The 19,327-nt window shown below is 39.0% G+C and overlaps 1 protein-coding gene across 9 annotated transcripts in view; it reads right to left on the reverse strand.

Moving 5' to 3' along the window:
- Positions 1–19,327, reverse strand: part of MBNL1 (muscleblind like splicing regulator 1) — a 257,520-nt gene that overhangs the window by 185,086 nt on the left and 53,107 nt on the right. The gene's annotated exons all lie outside the window — the stretch shown is intronic.

Consider the following 19,327-nt stretch of genomic DNA (forward strand, 5'->3'; position numbering starts at 1 on the left):
AACATTAATGAGGGAAAGAAAGGAAAAGAAGAAGCAGATGGAGAGATGGGAAAGAACAAGAAGAGAGCCACAGGAGAGAAAGAAGGCCAGCCCGGTAAGCTGGAGGAAAGAGAAGGGTGTGTGTGGTGAGAGATAACCAACTACTATCTGAGATGCCATTGGGTGAGGCAGGCTAGAGAATGCCCTCCTGCTCCAACTGGATAATCCAATAAAATACTGAGGTAAGCTTGCAAAGTAGTAAAAACCACCCTACTCTGCACAGTATGATAAGCATCATGAGCGAAACTAAATTTCTTGACAACATAAAAAACAACAGTGAGCAATTTTCTCTCTTAAGCTGAAATATTACAATGTAGCTATTTGGGAACCCATCCAGGATACAATTCAACTCAACCAATATTTACTTAACACCTACTGTGTGCAAAGCCATACAGATACCATTCGGGGTCCGTACAAAATGTTCCCTAGAAGCATAATGGATTGGGTTTCAGAATATTTGGATACAAATCCTATTTAATGTCTTGTGAGCTTCATTCAGTACATCAATCCTTTGGGTGTTTTTGTTACTCCTGTTTTCTAAAACAAACTCCCTTCGTAGAACTCTGCCCCCTCCAAATTATTTTGTATTCATTTTGTAATAGGTAGAGAGCCAGGAAACCCTGGGTTCAGGTCCAACCTCTGGCACGCTCACTGTGAGACCCTGGGTCAGCTCATAACTTCTCAGTGCCTTGCAGGGAAGATGCTGCCTTACTTTTCTAAGGGGAGTTCCCTATACTTCTGAAATCATACATCCAGTCTCTTTCCTTTCCCCACCATTCTCCTTTCCTTGGCATCATCATCCATTTTCCCATCCTTTATTCCATTTTCAGAGGAAAAGCTACCTCTGTTTTTAGTATAAGTCAATTCATCCATCTACTTTCAACACTTCTTTCTCTCCCCTTCTAGAACCTCACACTGACGGTGATTCTCATACAACTATCATTTCATTTCCACTGGCTCTTGCTCATTTGATTACAGACATGCTAAAATCTCGCCAGTCTCTTTCTTAACCAAACCTGTTACTCTTCTACCCCACTCAGATGCTGTCCCATCTCCCTTCTCTCCCTTGAGGCCAATCCTTGACCCCAGACCTTCTCTTCCCAGCTCCTAGCACCTCCACTATCCTGTTTGCCACATGCTCCTCCACCCGCACCCCAGTCACTTCCCTTCTCCGAAATGCAGATTCCTAGTGGGAAGAAGAAAGCAATGGGTCAGATGATTCCTATGTCCCCTTCTTACATGGAACAAAAGGCACTTAGAGTACCATAGTGGGGAATGAGACATGTAGACAACAGACATATAACACAACATAGATTAGACTGTGAAAGAACCAAAGAAAGATCGGAGATGCTCAAATTTGAGGAAAAATAAAAGGTCAAAAGAAAGAAGGATTATCTCTGCTGGGAGCATTCTCAGGATATTCTCCATGACTAGAAGGCAGGCCTCAGATCATTGACCAGGTAGCAGAATTAATTTCTTCTGCTATTTCTGCTATTGTTCTACTATCATCACGTTGTTCACTTAAGTATGCCGGCCTTGAGATGGCAGGTTATACCTTGAAATTAGGCAGCTGCTCATATGGCAAAATGACTTTATGAAAGCCCACTCCCTTCCCTGAAATGCAAACAAACAAACCCACCTCTACCAACACGTCCACATGGAGAAACTCATCCTTCCAACAGGATGGGAGTACTTGATGCACCAACTTGGTCTACTTTCTGATTTGGCCTGAAAGCGGCTCTGTAACTTAACAGAGTCTGAACCAGAGACTAAAAATGCATAAACCTTTTTGTGTTAGTAAATTGGGCATTTATGGAGGCTCTAGTGACACCCCCCCCACAAGACTAATGTCTCATTTAGTGCCCCAAAGCAATGATTCCCTAATTGAGAAGAGAACCCTGGTCCAGAAAGGTTCACGGCAGCATTCAGAAGTACTCACTCATTATCAGTCTGCAGAAGAACACAGGTCATTAATGAATCATTAACTCGCTAGGCTGTCACTCTGGCATGGCTCAGATCATAAGCGCCAAGAGATCGACTGAGACAGGAATGAGCCCTTAGTGGTCCTGCCCTTTTACGGATGGGTTTACGGATGGATTTCAGAGAGTCCGTGAACTTGGAAAGGGTAGAAACTACATCTTGATGTCAATGAAATGAGTTGCCTTTGTTATCCATTGTATAACAGATTATATTCATGTAGATAACCTCATCTAAAGACAATAACCACAAAGATTCCTGAGGATTTGCTAGCTTCCATCTTCTCATGTTCATAAAAACTCCATGTGAGAATGGGCTTCTTCACCATCATGGTGTCATGGCCAGCTCCCTGTGGGGAATCTGGTGAAATCTCTGGGTCCCTGCTCAGAATTACGCATTCAAGTAACTAAAGAAAATATTTCATTTAGAAGTTAGAAAAATAAAGATAGAATTTTTCCACATCCTAGTTCCTGGGCCTCTTAAGGATTCCAGGCTAAGAATCTCTGACCTACTGTATCCCAAAGTGGTCAAAGAAAAAGGAAAAGGATCTATTTGTAAAATACATGCATATATATAGCTATATATATATGCATATATATATATGTATATATACATGTATATATATATATATATATATATATTAGCTATTCTGTGGTGGTAAAGAATTGGAAATTGAAGAGATGCCCTTCAATCGAAGAATGACTGAAGAAACTGTGATATATGATTGTGATGGAATGCTATCGCAGTGTAAGAAACGACCAGCAAGATCATTTCAGAAAAATGTGGAAAGACTTCTAGTAACTCACACAAGGTGAAGTGAGCAGAACCAGGAGAACATTGTACACAATAATAGCCATATTGTAAGGATGGTCAACTATTAAAGACTTAATTACTCTAATTGATACAATGATCCAAGACAATTCTCAAGGACCAATGAAGGAAAAAAGCTATCTATCCCCAGAGAGAGAACTGATGAACTCTGAAGGCAGATTGAAGCAAACTTTGTTTTTTTAACTTTCATTGTTTTTTGTTTTATTTTATTTGTGTTTTCTTTTGCAACATGGCTATATGGAAAATGTTTTGTATGACTTTGCAGGTATAATTGCTACCAAATTGCTTGCCTTCTCAAGAAGGGGGAGAGGAAAAGAATTTGGAACTCAAAATGTTTAAAAATCAATTGCTAAAAATTGTTGCGTGTAATGGGGGAATAGTTAACAAAATAAATAAAAAGATTTTTTAAATCTCTGACCTAGTCCAAGTCCCACATTCTACAGATTTGGAAACTGAGGCCTGTTAAACAGCTTGGCTACAGCTTGAAGTCAAATCATAGGGAGGAAAGTGTAGTTATATTCCACTTAACATAAATAAATTGAGGCCAATGACAGTTAAGTAATTTATTCGGAGACACACAACTAACAAGTATCTAAGGCTAGATTTGAACTCGGGTCTTCCCAACTCCAGGTACAGTGGTCTCCTGCTTCTATCCACTGTACCACCTATACCATATTATAAATAATATGTTTGGAATTTGATAATGATCTATGGAGAGGGAGTATTTCATGAGGCAGTACTATAGAAAACTCACAAATGCCATGAAGAGGAAAGCATTGGTGACGGGATCAATATATAGCATCACACTAGATCATTCTCCCCAAATATTCTTGCTTTTCACAATTTGATAGACCATCTATAGAACAAGATGCTTTGTTCTAACTGGAGCAACAAATAGGTGTTGGGAGTGGAACGTTACATATCGATGAGCAAGAACCGTTGACACAGATGGTCTATGTGGCTTATCTAGTCACCATGTGATAGATAATCGGTGAGATTGTGGCGCAGTAGAGAGAGCCCAGGACCTGCAGTCAGGAAGACCCAGGTTCAAGCCCAGGCTTAGACACATTGTGAGCCTTGGAAGATGTCAGTATCAATAAATTAATCAATATGTATTCATCAGGGACTTTCTATGCTCCAGGGACTGTGCTAAGCCCTGACAATGCAAATGCAGAAAAGCAAGCCCTAATCACAGGGAGCTGATATCCTAGTGGGGAAGAGGCCAAGAGCGTAGTGAAGTAGAGGCAGAAAAAATCCAAGGAACAAAGAGAAAAAAAAGTTCCAAGGTAGTCTGTGAGGGTCATTCGGGGGGATCAAGAAAGGCTTCACATAGACCAGAGGTTCTTAACCTTGGACCCAAGAACTCTTATTTCAAAATTGATTATTGTATTTAGTACAATGGCATCCTTCATAATTCTTTGTATTTTATTTCGTGCATTGAAAATATTATTCTGACTGCTAAAGGGGCCCATTCCAGAAGAAGTTCTGAAGCTACATCTTGAAGGAAGAGAAGGCTTCTACAAGGCAGAGGGGAGCAGGGAGAACATTACAGTCATGGCGGGGATGGGGGGTTTGATCACTGCAAAGATCCAGAGATGGGGGGGTGGAGAGGTCACTGGGCCTGAATTGCACGTGCTGAGGGAGTAGGAATAATGAACAGTTGCAAAGAAAGGTGCAGGAAAACCGAAGAAGGCCTTTAAAAACTGAACCAGACTGAACCAGACCTTTTGATTTTATCTTACAGGCGATGAGAAGCCACTGCAGGGGAGGGGTCCCTAAACGAGGGCTTCTCCAACATCTGGCTCACAGAACCCCTTTATACTCTTAAAATCTGCTAAGGGCCCCAAAGAACCTTTGTATCTATGGAATATATCAATTAATAGTTACTGTATTTGAAATTAAAATTGATAAAATTTCAAATATGTATTGATTAATACATTTAAAATACTAACAAACCCACTGTATGTTAAGATAAATGTTTTAATGGAAAATATATTTTCTTAAAAAATTAGTGAGAAGAGTGGCATTGTTTCGAATATTTTACAATGTCTCTAAAAGAAGGGAACATTATTCATCAGCTTTGTCAAAAACAGGCCATTTTACAAGGATAGGATTATATTTTTCCAATTTATAAATGTAGTTTTAGTTTTTGAAATTGCCTAAATCAGGCTATTGGAGCTGTAGCAATTTACTGTCTAAGTTGGTAGTCTGCTAATGGCATATGGAAGAAAAAGATCTGACTAGCTAATGTACAAGGCATCAGACATAACAAACTCAACAGATGCTCTATGATACTTGATTTCTCCTCATTTTTATGGGTTGCCCAAACCAAAACATTCACCGCACCCACTAGTTGCCAACCTACTGCTGAAGAATTGATTCATACTTAACTAGTCTGGTTATTAGGAAGCAGACACAGAATGTCCTCATCCCTGATGTTTTCCCAACTGAATAGGAACCGTTGACCTTTAGCTCAGCATGGATAATTAATGATGGTGGCGATGGTGGTGATGGTGGTGATGATGACTAGCATTTATATATGATGTCTTAATGTTTGTATAGCATTTTACCTGTAATCTTATTTTATTCACTCAATCACTCCAGAAAGTAACAATATTATTATCCCCCTTTTATAAATGATGAAATGGGGGGTATGGGAGTCCAAGTTACTTGCCTGGAATGATAAAGCTATCAACTATCTGAAACTGCCTCTCCCTCCACTTCCTCACAATAAGAGCCTTCTATTATTCAGAGTAACCTCTCTATCACAGTGAAAGTCCTGGGTTCCTAATCTTACTACATCAAAACCTGTTTACAACTCTTTGGAAACATGGCAACTGATTTCAATCGATTATTTTGCTGTTTTGCCTCTTTCCTAGTTTGTATCTCTCAGAGGCCAGATCTCCATCACAGAATAACTCAGTCAATATCTGATACAACTGAAGTTTCTTAGTCCACAGATGGCCAGAGTATTGGTTGCTCTAATAGTTCATCAGAGAAGAAGAGCCTAACTTAATTCTTAGCTTATCCACTGAATTACTGGAATTTTTTCTACTTTCTGTCAATCAACTGGTTATTTCTACTCTCTCAGGTTAAGGTCACTAACATTTTAGAAAGCTATAGCAGCTGGGTCATTATAGCGGAGACAATGATACAGAGGTTAAATAGACAAGCTGGTTGTTACGTGCTCAAGTTCTGAGCAGTAGAAAAAAGTACTCTTGGGGTCATGGCAATTTTCAGAGAGAAAAGAAAATTGATGGAATAGGAAAATTGGTGAAATGGCTAATTTAAAGAGTATCAGAGAAAGCACAGTGCCCAGAAGAAGGGAACCGCCAGTCCCCACAGTATATACTGATGAAGCAACAGCTAGAAAATCTTGCTCACTTTGGGGTTTCACATCTTAAGAGGGATGTTGAAAGACTAGATAAGATCCACAGGAAGGCAAGTGGAATGGCTTCACTAAAGCATAGGATGAAGGATCGAGGGAGGTTTAACCAGTGGCAAAGGTGTTGGATTTGGAGTCTGAAGACCTCATGGCCCTGCCATATGACCCTGAGTAAATTTTCTCACCTTTAAAATGAGGGAGGCTGATTCAATGTCCTATTGTAAAAGACCTACAATTTCTTAACCTGAATGGCATAATGAATGGGGAAATTATTACCTCTCTGGAGAGTGGGGGCAGGAGAAGGAAAGAAAAAGAACAAGCCTAGAATAATTCAACATCATTTTATTTTAATAAGTCCCTTATTGCTGGTACTGTTTGATGGAACTAATTTTTAAAATTATCTGACTTTAATGATTTCCCAAAGATGTGTTTTAAGATAACATAGGCAACTCAATTCTGCAATTGCATCAGAGCAAGGTTTGGAAGGCAGATCTTCCTGAACTTGACTCAAGATCTCAGTTTCCCAATTTCCCACTGGCTCTTCTACACCCCTAAAATATGCTCCCTCTTTACTACTCCCCCAGAGAATCCTTCTGTTCCTTCAAGACACAGGGCAAGCACCACATTCTATACCTGAAGCCTTTCCTGCCCTTCCTTCTCAGTCATCTGGTTCCATCCCTCCCTAAATACTCATGTCTAACTCTCTTGTATTGACTTACTTTATAGGATTCTGTATGAATATCTGCTGTCTCTCTTGATAGAATACGAGCTCCTTGCGGTCAAGAGAAGTTTCCATTTTTTTCTTTGTAAACCCAAATCCAGCACAAAGTAGGCACTTAATAAATACAGAACTAGATCTAGAAATAGACTTGCTCCATTTCTGCATTTGTATTGTTCCAAATCACCATGTGGGATGTCCCTACAGCCATAGGCCAAAAGATAACATGAATACAATGTCCAAGGTTTGGGTGAAAACCCACTTCTTCTACATTGTGACCACATCATAGTTATTCCTATTGACAGTAAGACTGGAGAACACCTAAAACACTCCACGTTAAATATTAACTGCTAGGAGAGAAGTATGTAAAGTCCATATTTCTATTTAAATAGAATAAGAACAAAAATAACTACTCTGGAAAATCCAATAAATAGAGCCAATTAATTAAGAAGGAAGCCTGTCCTTACTTGACTGCACCTTAAGCAAAATGGGCTGGTAGGTTTTCACAGCCTGCGCCCCTCAGGGCATAGACTTCAGCATGAACCAATAACTTTGGGGGAGAAGCTATGAACACGGCATTATTGTTGCATTGGAAGCACCGCTAAACGCAGTGGTGTTGCATGCTCCATCCAATGTGTCTTTGGCAATGGCAGAGAGCCTTAGATCATGGCTGAAAGGGAGACATCGACTCATTCTCTTCTATTTTCAGCTCCCTACTCTGCAATTGCTGTATTCTGATCGACTCCCCCTTGGCATCGTTACCATCAACCTGGAAAGCAACACTATACAATCACAACCCCCAAAGATCTCTCTTCAGGGGGAAGAGCAAAGAAATCAAAATCATTCCTTAGAAGAAAAGACTCATGGAAATAAAATCAACAAGTATTTATTATGTACTTATTATGTGCATGGTTTTATCCTACACCTGTCCAAATTTGCACATTCATTTTTAAGTAATGTAATTAGGTGTCAAGGAATACAGAAACCAAATTTAATAATGTTTCTACACAGAATAATTTCATGTAACTTTACAAGTAATAGGTGAAATTTTTGCTATAAATTCTTTTTTTTTGATTCATGAATACTTCAAAAGGCCTATAATTTCATTTGTGTGGGAATTCCCCATACTAATTCTGACCTCAATACTAATATAATGGATTACTGTAGGGAAGGAAGGAAGGAGGGAAAGAAGGAAGGAAGGAAGGAAGGAAGGAAGGAAGGAAGGAAGGAAGGGAGGAAGGAAGGAAGGGAGGGAAGGAGGGAGGGAGGGAAAAGGAGGGAGAGAGAAGAAAAGAAGAGGAAGAAGAAGAAGAAGAAGAAGAAGAAGAAGAAGAAGAAGAAGAAGAAGAAGAAGAAGAAGAAGAAGAAGAAGTCTCTCCTCTCCTCCCTTTGTTAAGGAAGATTCCCAGTATTAGCTGATGATGGGTCATATTATTCCCTTACTCTAGATGTTACTAAGTATAGTTTTATCAAGTGGAAGTCACTTGTTGAAAGACTTTGGACCAGACTGCCGAATGTTTTAAGTCGAGTATTTGGCAAACATATTATTTGTAAGACAGCAAGCTGAACTAACATCTCTGCCCACATTTTGGAATGAACATTTTTCATATACCTGGCCTTCAAATAAAGTGGAATCTGCAGGACCAGAGACCAAGGATATATTTTTTTTACACCAGAAAGGATGGCATCATTTTTACTGTTATATTGTTTTGTTAATAGTGCTAGAGAGTCTTATTCTCAAGAAGCCATCATGAAAAGTTTCTTTGGAAGCCCAGGAGACAGAGAACAGTGCATATAACGAATTGGAAAAGATGCATAGGACTGACTCATAAAGCCATAGAAGGCTTTCCACAGCAACTCATGATATAACATATCTAAAAGAAAAAGAAACAACTCGCTGCAATACTCAATCCTGGGTTTCACTTAAAACCTTGAAATCTGATCACTCTGAACTATCTACCCTCATAGGAGTGTTCCTTGATATGTGCTCTGAAATTCGTGTTGTAGTGAAAAGTTAACCGACAAGGTCAAATTCCAGTAACTACTAGAGTCAATGAACTGCTGGGTTTCTTTCTGTGTGTTTGTTTCAGGGAGAGCCCAGACCCTGTATGCACATGGTCCCTTATTTGTAGGGAGCAAAGATATCATGAATGGAGAAATCTGTAGCTCAGTGTGAGTCTGGGCGTGGCCGTTCATAATAACAAAAAACATGACAATAGGCTCTTAAAGTTTTGAGTGTTTTTCATACCGTAGATCCTTTGATCAAATCCAGGCCATTACCGAGGTCTAGGCTTTTGTAAGATACTGTGAGCTGATGGCGGGTCTGTGAGTTAGGGAGGAAGTCGGGGGGGAGGTGAAAGGGAAACGGTGGTACCAATTGACTCTAAGAGACCGGAGGATCTTACTGGTATACTAAAAGCAGGCTAGTTCATCCCTTTACCCCTCTGCACTTCATCCACCCCCATCCCAAGCCACACTTTTGGGACTTTTTTATCTCTAAGGTTTCCTTAGATGATAAGTTTAAACCAACATATTACCAATGACAAAAGATTCAGGGCAGAGAAATTGTAAACATCAGGCTTTCCCTTGGTCATGCACTCCCTAGAAATACATTAGAGATCATTCACAGATCTAGTTGTCCTGCCCTAGCCTTTCTCCTGACCTCTCCGATCGACTATTTGAAATGGTGAACTGCATGTCCCTTAGACATCCTGAACTCCACAAGTCTATAATTATCTTCCTAGCCTCCCTTCCCAATCTCCACTTCTTCTAACTTTCCATTACTGCAGAAAGGGCCCCCCTTCTCCCAGTCACCCAGGCTCCAAGTCTAGCTGTCACCCTCTGCTCCGCATTCTCTCTCATCCCTTGTATTCAAACTGCTGCCAAGTCCTGCTAATTCTCCCTTCATAACATCTTTCATGTGCACCGCCTTTCTCACGTCTGACCAGGAACCAGTCCCTCCTCATCAATAACCTCAGGCTGGAATATTCCAAATGCTTGCTGGTTCCATTCAGCTGCCGGAGTGGTCTTCCTAAAGTACAATCGGGCCAGGTCTCCCCCCTCTCTGCCATAAATCCCAGTGGCTCACATTCCCTCCAGGATCAAACATAAAATGCTTTTTTTGGCTCTCAAAGACCCTTCCTGCCTTATAATCCCTCTCTCCCTCACCACACTTCCTCAACGAGGTCCTCTTCAATCCAGTGAGACTGTCCTAGCACTTCCCCTCACAAGGCACGCAATCTCCTGATTCTGGGTATTTTCACTGACTGTCCACCTGCCTAGAACACTCTCTCTTCTTATCTCTGCCTCCTGGCTTCCCTCTCACCTGAAATCCCACCTTCTTCAAGAAGTCTTTATCTTCCTTAAATTTAGTGCCTTTTCTCTGTGGTCACCTACAATTATATATATATATATATATATATATATATATATATATATATATATATATATATATATATATATGTATGTATGTATGTATGTATATGTATACGTATACGTATATGTATATGTATATGTATATGTGTGTGCATTTATGTGTATGTGTATATGCATGTGTATGTATGTATACACACATATATGCATACATATCATATATACACATACATATACATACACAAATATGTGTATATATCTGTATATGTGTATATGCATATATTTCTGTTTGTACCTAGTTAGCTGATCCTATGTTGTCTGCCCCACTAGGCTTCAAATTCCTAGAGAGGAGAGACTTTTTCTGCCTTTGTATCCCCAGGTCCACATAGTAGGAGCTTAATAAATGTTTATTGAGCTGTTGACAGACTTCCCAGAGATGGCCCCAGGGAAAATCCAGGGAGTTAATGCCCCCTTTAAAAAAGAAAAGCCAACAAAACCTCCCACAGTTTTCCTCAACAAAAGCTTGTTGATTCATTGATAACAAGGTACTAAGTACCAAATGACTAATTAGCTATTATCTGAACGCTTTAGTGTGGATTGAGGTAGTGAAAAGAGTAGGCCCTAGGAGTCTAGAGGGAGTGGGGTTTGAAGACACTAAGACTTTCCTAACCCTTTATTTCTTTATCTGTGAGATGGAGATAACCCTACTGCCTTAGGCACTTCTATCACTGGGCTGGAGGGAAGATATGTCTATATGGCACTGAAGTCTTAAATAAATGTCAGCTTTTATGATCATGGAATGACAATGTCTTTTTTTGTCTTATTTTTTTTCCAATCAATCAATAAACATGAAGAAACCACTAGTTGCCAGACGCTGCACTGGGAAACAAAAAAACAAACAAAGAATATTGCTGCCCCCGAGGAGTTCGCTTTTTGGGAGAAAAGGGCGAGGTTTGGCCCCCATTATTTGGGTTAGTCATTAGGAATAAATCGGTCCAAGCCCTAGCATAATATCCCTAAGTGAGAGTTAAAAGAGCTCATTCCAGCTGATCTACATGGGCTGTCACTTTGCAGATGAGCAGAGGGAGGTGGCATCTCTTGCCAAAGGCTCCCACAGGTACCAAGCAGCAATGTCAGGATTTGAACTAAGGGGTCAGCCCTCTTTCCAAAGGCACCAAAGGGAATCTCACAGCAGGAAGCTTCAAGTTATGTAAATGGGATCTCCAGTTTAATTCAATCCTAGAACTCAGTGAGCTAAGTGAGTAAAGCAAGACTGCCCCAGGACGGTCCTGGTTGGAGGGCTGAGGATGAACAGTGCTCACGAATGCCTTCCCAAACTTTATGGCCAGTGGTCATTAATCGAGGGGTGGTGAGCATTTTATTTGTTTGGTTTCTAAGAAAGCACACTGGGGCCCCGGGAGAATGGGACAGCAGGACAGAAGTGGAAGTAGGGAGATTACAGGAAAAGTAAGGCAATTCTTGTGTCTCAGGGAGGAAGAAGCCACCAAGAGAGCAGAGGTCTGTCTATTACATAACAAAGCTGATCCATCTACTAATTATCCATGTAGCATAGAGAAACTCTACATCTAGAATGTGTTTGAGTATCATATGCTTATACATAAAATAGCTGGCAGAGAGGATAAATATGAATTTCTTAACGGATATATTATACCAACATTTTTCTTTTAAGAAAACAAATTAATTATTTGTCATGGGAGAGATGATGGAGTTCTTTATTACTATGCTAGAAACAATAAATTTTAACACATGACTTATGTCCATACACCAAAGGATAAAAAAAAAGTCATTCACATTTTTAATCTAATTAAAAAGCTAATCCAATCAATTTAGTCATAAAAAAATCACATTACGAAAGGTGAATTTGCACCAATATATTGTAGTAGTGTTATTTGCCCACTGTCCTTGGAGTTTGAAAACTTACATCTCAGAGAGTCCCCAAACAATTGCTAGTTAGGACTGTCTGTCACAAGAATCGTCTGCTCACCCGCCTAAGATCCTAAGAATCACTGTTATAATCATTGCGTTCCAGGCTCTTCCAGATGGACCACTTGCTTTTCTAATATTTTGGTCATTATATTTCAACATAATTGAATTCCTTTGTGGTTCTGCCTATTTTATGTTATACATTTAAAAATATGATTCTGAGAGATTGTCCATAGGTTTCACCAGACTGCCTGAGGACACATAAAAAGATTAAGGACCTCAGCCCTATGTGCTAATGAAGATGCACGCAACAAGCCAAATGCTCATGGCATTGTCTTCAGAGGTATTCATACGTGTATCTCATCCACAGCAAGAACATGCTGGCTGAGAGTCCTCCTCGAGGCAAGAAGCTGACCCCAGTTCTCAAAGGCTATTCCAGAATGATGCAAGCTTTTGCCAGGTTCTACCATGACAAAAAGGAATCCTAGAAATGGACAAGGTCTTCCATCCAATGATGGGAAAGAGTTAAGCATGAGTCGCCATGGGATGACCATTTGGTGATGAATTCTATGTCCATGGCGATCCATGAAACAAAGGAAAAGGCAAAATGGTTATCTGCTCTGTCCTCTCCTTCCCTATCTAAAGAGATACTGGCAGAAAGAAAGGGGATACATAGAGTGCCCAGAATCATGCCATTATTCTATCAGAGCTGAGCCAGATATCAATTCTGATAAAGTCACCATAAATGAAACCAGAAAACAAAAAGGAAATATACTTAATAGGAGAAGAGGTACAACAGTCAACACACACAACCACCACCACCACCACCACCACCACCACAGCAGCAACAACAACAAAGAGTCAGAATGGGGAGTTGTGGAGTTGGTTTTATCATGCTTGTAGAAATACCAAGAAACATGATTTCATGGAACTCTTGGTCATATTGTAACAGAATGCTCATGACAAGCATTTTATAAAAGACTGCCATGAAGATAATTGCCCAGTTATATACCAACTTCTGTTGTAGATGATGAAGGGAAATTCTATGAAATATTTGATAAGACACTCCCAATTAATTCACTTTAATATTCAACATTTAAGACACTTCAATATTCAGTGAATTCAATGAAAAGTAACCATTGGAGAAGACAGTGAAAATATATCTGAATACAGACTAACGGCATTTTCAGTCAAATATAATGAATATTTTATTCAAGGAGAGAATCCAAAGATATCAGACATGGCAAACCTTAAATAATACCATTTTTAAAATTAACCTGAGTATATCCTGACAGGAAGAAACTAGGTGCCAAAAAATCATTTTTTAATCAGCTGTGTACTGCTACATCATCAACTTCTTGGGACAAACATCTAAATCAATACTGAATTAGAATAATAAAAAAAGGAGATGAATAATAAAAATTAGATGAACCAGTATGGGATTGAGGCAACTCCAACCTGACTTGCTCAAATGAGCTACAAACAGTGAAAAATGGGAAATGGACATAAGAACAGGCCTTGACACAGATTACTGCCATTTCCTAAGAAATTTCAAGGGATGTAGTAAATCAGTCACCAAAATAAAGAGACCAAAAATCAAGAAACCACGTTAGACTACAAATAACTGACCATCTTGGCAAACTAAGAGATATGGCAGCCAAGAGAATACTAGAGTAGAATAGATTTTTTTTTCTTTTGTAAAATCTTACTGACTGGGATGCTAGGAAATTATAGGTAGTTTCATTTCAGTATACACAGTAAAAAATGGTAGAGGAAAAAGGAAGTTTAAAAGCAAGCATGGGGGGAGGTCAGCTAGGTGGCACAGTGAATAGAGCATTGGCCTTGGAATCGGGAGGACCTGAGTTCGAATCCAGCCTCAGACACTTGACACACTTACTAGCTTTGTGACCTTGGGCAAGTCACTTAACCTCAATTGCCCTGCCTTCCCCCCTCTAAAAAAAACAAAAAACAAAAAGCAAGCATGGTGAAAAGGCCAACTAAGCCAGATCATCCAGAGGCAGTGAAGCATGGAAGCAAGAAGGACACCAAAGAGACAAAAAAAATGAAAAAGATTTATCAAGATTTATCTAACACTTTTCATCAATTACAGTGAAGCCATTGCCTTTGGACTCTTCACATCACAAGCTCCATTACGAAGTCAAAATAGAAGAAAGAAAATGATGATTTGAAGAGAACAGTAGCTAGAATGATCCAAGTAGACACAGAAAAATTCCATGCTGGATGTGACACAGATTTAAGAGATCAGAATCATCGATCCTAAACAGAATGTTCATGGGGAAATAACATTTTTTAAAAAATTGAATATTCAATTATTACCGAAAAGGCTATGTCAAGAATAATAATAGCAAATACCCACATGCCTATTTCCTCTTCTTTACAAACTATTTGCGATAATAATCTGCACGTGTATTATGAGCATCACTGATGAAAGATTGAGTAGTTGAATGGGCAGTTTTCTGCAGACAAGATCCAACAACGGGCCGAGTCTTTATGGTCAGTTAAACCATTGGCTTAAAGGAGCAGACAATATAAGATCGCACTGTGCTTATTATTTGTTTACTATTTTATTAATTACTACTATTACTATTGATCTTCAGGAGAGCAAACTGCTTCCAAAAACACTTCTTCTCCAACAAGGGGCCTCTTGTAAAGATGTGAAAATCATTGAAGATCCACTGGAAGAACCAACAATAAAAATACCTGCCTGAAGACCCATCAATGATGACTATAAATGGGGTGAGAACAAGGAGGTGTGTGTATGCTTGCCAAAGATATTTGCACTAGCACGGAAGAAGTCCAGGGCAGAGTCCAAATAGAAGGAGAAATCCCTATAGAACAGAAACTTTTCACTTCTTTTGTGGCACAATCTCTTTAGGTAGTCCGCTGAAACCTATGGACTCCTCAGAACAATGTTTCCAAATGTGTAAAATTAAATACATAGGATTACTTTAAAAAATACATAGGATTACAAAGTAAAATAATTTTATTAAAATAATGTATCGATATATAATTCAATGTTGCATATATACACACGACCTATATATGATATATATCTAAATGTAGATATGTATAGATGTGTGTATATATGATGTATGCATATAGACATATCTGTGTATACACCTATAGGTAAGTATATATGCATACACATATTATATATGTGTGTGTCTGTGTATATTTGTCTATGTCTATATGTATGTGTATAAATGTATACACATATATACATATATATATATATAAATGTATGTATATACAAGTATGGATAGACAGATAGAAATAAAGATAGATACATAGATAGATTGATAGATAGATAGATCAGACAGCTATCAACCAAAAACAAGTTCCTGTATCCCAAGTGGTTGAGAAACACTTCTATAACCAGGGAGGCTCTTCAGAAGCTCTTTTTTATAGATAAAATTGCACTAAATGAATTAAACCATATTGCAGAGCTTCCTAAGCAAGATTAAATAATCATTCAAAAGCATCTATGATTGTGGTATAAAATAATGATAACTGTATTTCAATATAATTGCATTTCAATATAATTTGCATTATCCTTTGCAATCCTTTGTCTTCTATTTCAGGCTTTTACCAAAATTATTCTGACTGGGGCAAAAAGCCCAAGGGGTCCAGGACACAAAAAGGTCAAGAATCCCACCTGCCTAAGGCACCATCATTTTTTTGAACTTTAAGGAACAATTCCCTTTTTTTCCTTATAAAAAGGTACTTTAAAAATACTTATATTAAAATTAAAATATAATGAACTTGTAAATTTAAAGTTTGTAACACATTGGTCAGTAGTGGAAATACTTTAATTGTGCATTATCTGAGAGAAAAGTGTCTGCCAAATGAATAGTTTAAATACTATTTCAGTGGAATGCTTAGCAGATTTAAGAAAATAAACTCCCCAAAACAGAATTCATATGCAGTGGTTAGTTAGGCTGATCACACCTGTCTTAGCTACTTACTGATGCTCTCTGAAAGCAAAAACTAGGCAATATTTGAAAACAAAAAGCCCCTGGACTCCAGTTATCTTATATATTTGAAGCAAAATGTTTCCTTTCAGGATGATCTGTAAATCATGATTTTCTAAATCAGATTGCTCATACAATATACCTGGAACTAGTGAGAGTCTATGAAAGGCAATGCCTTGCATAGGGCAATAGCTCTGCTTTCTTCAAAGTACCCATCTGAGCCTCACACATGGCTAGCTTTTATTTACCACAGGACAGCTGAACTGAGAGCCTGCTTTTTTTTTCGATTCCAGTGCCATGAAAACCAGACAAAAGAGCAAAATTTGAGCTCCTTTCTACAAAAATTAAATGCATCCTTAAAAATTTTTTGCCCCCCCCCCAAAAAAAGGAGATTAAATCTTCTGTTAGCCACTGGCTGGCTTTAAAATGATTTCAGGAACACACACATCTCCAATGCAGAATGTGGACAAGTCTACTGCATGTTCAATATGGAAGATTAAGGCCTAACACCAGGTAGTGTTTGCAACAAGAAACATCAATTAACACTTTTTTTTCCCTAAAATCTATTGATTCTCAACGTTTGTTTAAATGAAAGGCCGAAGCCTATATCACAAGAATTGGTAACTATCAATGAACGATGGCATGCTTCTATATTCAAAACTATTTTAGGCTTTTAAAATGATTTGCTTTCTAACTCTAAATGCTCAGTCTCTGTTTTCACATATCCACGTCTGTAATGAAAGCAAAGAGCTATGTTTTGATTACAATATTAAATACAGATGCCTGTGAGCAACACATGCACACAGATTCTAAAATGTGACAGAGTTCTTTGAGATCACTAGGCTCACCCTTCCGTTTTACAGGTGAAGAAACTGAAGCACAGAGAGATAGAAAGTATTCAGTGTTATTTAGGAAGTAAGGGATGGAATCTGTCCTTGAACCCAGGTCAAATGACACCAAGGCCCTCTACTGTCATGGCTTCTGCATGCCAGCCTTTACCTCTGAGGTGGGACTCTGCTTCCCCCTCTAGGGACCTTGTACTCTGACGAGTTAGACTTAACCACTTTTAAGTCTGTCCTAGACACGCTTCCCTGCTTCTCCTCAGCTATCTTCCATCCAGTGTTCTATCTACTATGCCACCCTATACCTGTTGGTACACACATCTTAATACCTATGAGAAGGCATGGAGGGGTTGAAATCTACACTGTGGAGGGAGTATCCACACCTAAAAACTGTCAAGAGACTTTAGACATTAAGTTTGTTTATTGTTCTTTGTTGTTGCCAACACTATCTGATGTGAGGGCTAAATCCTATGTACCATAGGCGGGTCCACAGAAAGTACTAAGTTAATCACTTAGCCTTTCACTGGCCCAGGATACTCTCAAAAAGAGTAAGTTTCATACATTTTAACTCTTAAGTTACAGGATGCTGGTCATTCCTCACTGGGTGATCCTGAGTTTAAAAATAAAAGACAAAATAGATTGACAAAAGAGTCTGGTTTCTGTTAAAAGCCCTGTTGAACTACCTAATTTAATTATGATTTTCAAGTGCTCTGATTTATTTCCCTGCATAGAATCAGTAGGAACAGGATTGAGATAAACTACTTTCTGTGCCCTCATCTTTCCAGAAAAGCTCCACAACTGGGGAGGGGGGTGAGGTTGGGTGGGGGTGGAGGAATATATCCAGTTTGCTTGGTGCCGAAACATATCAGTTAGTATACAATGATCTATTAACTAATTACCAGGGAAAATTAACAATGTAAATCAGGAATCATAGAATTTATAAAAATGGTGTTTAATTTTGCCCTTCTACCCAATGACTATGCAGAATATTTAAATATATCCTTTTATACTTTGAATTTTGTGATCCTAATCTCCCGTGAGATTATGTTTAATTGGTTTATGCTTTTGAAACTTTGCCTTGTGCACTTTATATCCTTCCTCTCTCCCCCAACCCACCAAGAACAGACAATCGAAAGCAACAAGTTTTGTTTTTGTATTTGTGTTCCCAGTCTAGCCCTAACGCTGGCGCACAGTAGGTGCTGATAAATGTCTGCTGAGTTGAATTGAAATTCTTCTGATTATAACTGTTATCACACTCTCTTCCCCTCTCTACTCTGGTGATTTTACTTAGAGTGTGAAATTAATAATAATTGATAAAAGCAATTATTTATCTCATTTGATGTTTACAACAATCCTAGGAAATAGGGGTCATCACGATCCTCATTTTACAGATGAGCAAACTGAGTCTGAGACATTCCATCACTTGCCCACGGTTACATAGCTAGTACATGTTGAAGTCTATATTGAAACTCAGGTCTTCCTCAGTCCAGATCCTGCGCTCCATCCACTGAACCACCTAGTGGAATCTACTCAAATGCTGACGTATTTAAGGTATTCTTTAGTATGGGCCATTGTTCTCATAAATAAATGATCATTTGTAAAAGGCCTTAGACTACTTTTGCTGCTAACAGTCAGGCAGTGACACCAATAGAGATCAGAAGGCCAGATAAGTATGGCCCCCAGGAAGTTTCTATGGACCCAAGAACATGCCACATACACTGAAATTTGTCCATCATCCCTCAGAAAATGTGCCTATGGGACTGTGGTATTAGATGAGATTGTTTTATCACTCAGGACCTGGCTGCCAGTTTCACCAGTGGGACTCACACGCTCAAGTCCGCCATGGAGAAGGTGCTTCCAGCCTGTATTAGTGAATGGATTTCCCTACATATTCCCCACAGCTCTGATCCTAACAAATAAACAAAATTGCAGTTCTGTTCTGCTGAAACATCTTTTTTACACAGATTCAAAATAAAATGTTTTACCAAATGCTATGGGGAAGGAAGGGGCATCCGGGTAGTGAAGTGAAAAGAGTGCGGGACATGAAGTCAGGAAGACTCTTCTTCCCAAGTTCAAATCTGGTCTCAGATATTTACTAGCTATGTGACCCTGGGCAAGTCACTTAACCTTGTTTGCCTCAGTTTCCTCATTTGGAGAAGGAAATGGCAAAGCACTCCAGCATCTTTACCAAGAAAACCCCAAATGGGGTCACAAAGCCTTGAACATA

This window comes from Trichosurus vulpecula, chromosome 4, assembly GCF_011100635.1.
Source record: "Trichosurus vulpecula isolate mTriVul1 chromosome 4, mTriVul1.pri, whole genome shotgun sequence".
NCBI classification, from domain to species: Eukaryota; Metazoa; Chordata; class Mammalia; order Diprotodontia; family Phalangeridae; genus Trichosurus; species Trichosurus vulpecula.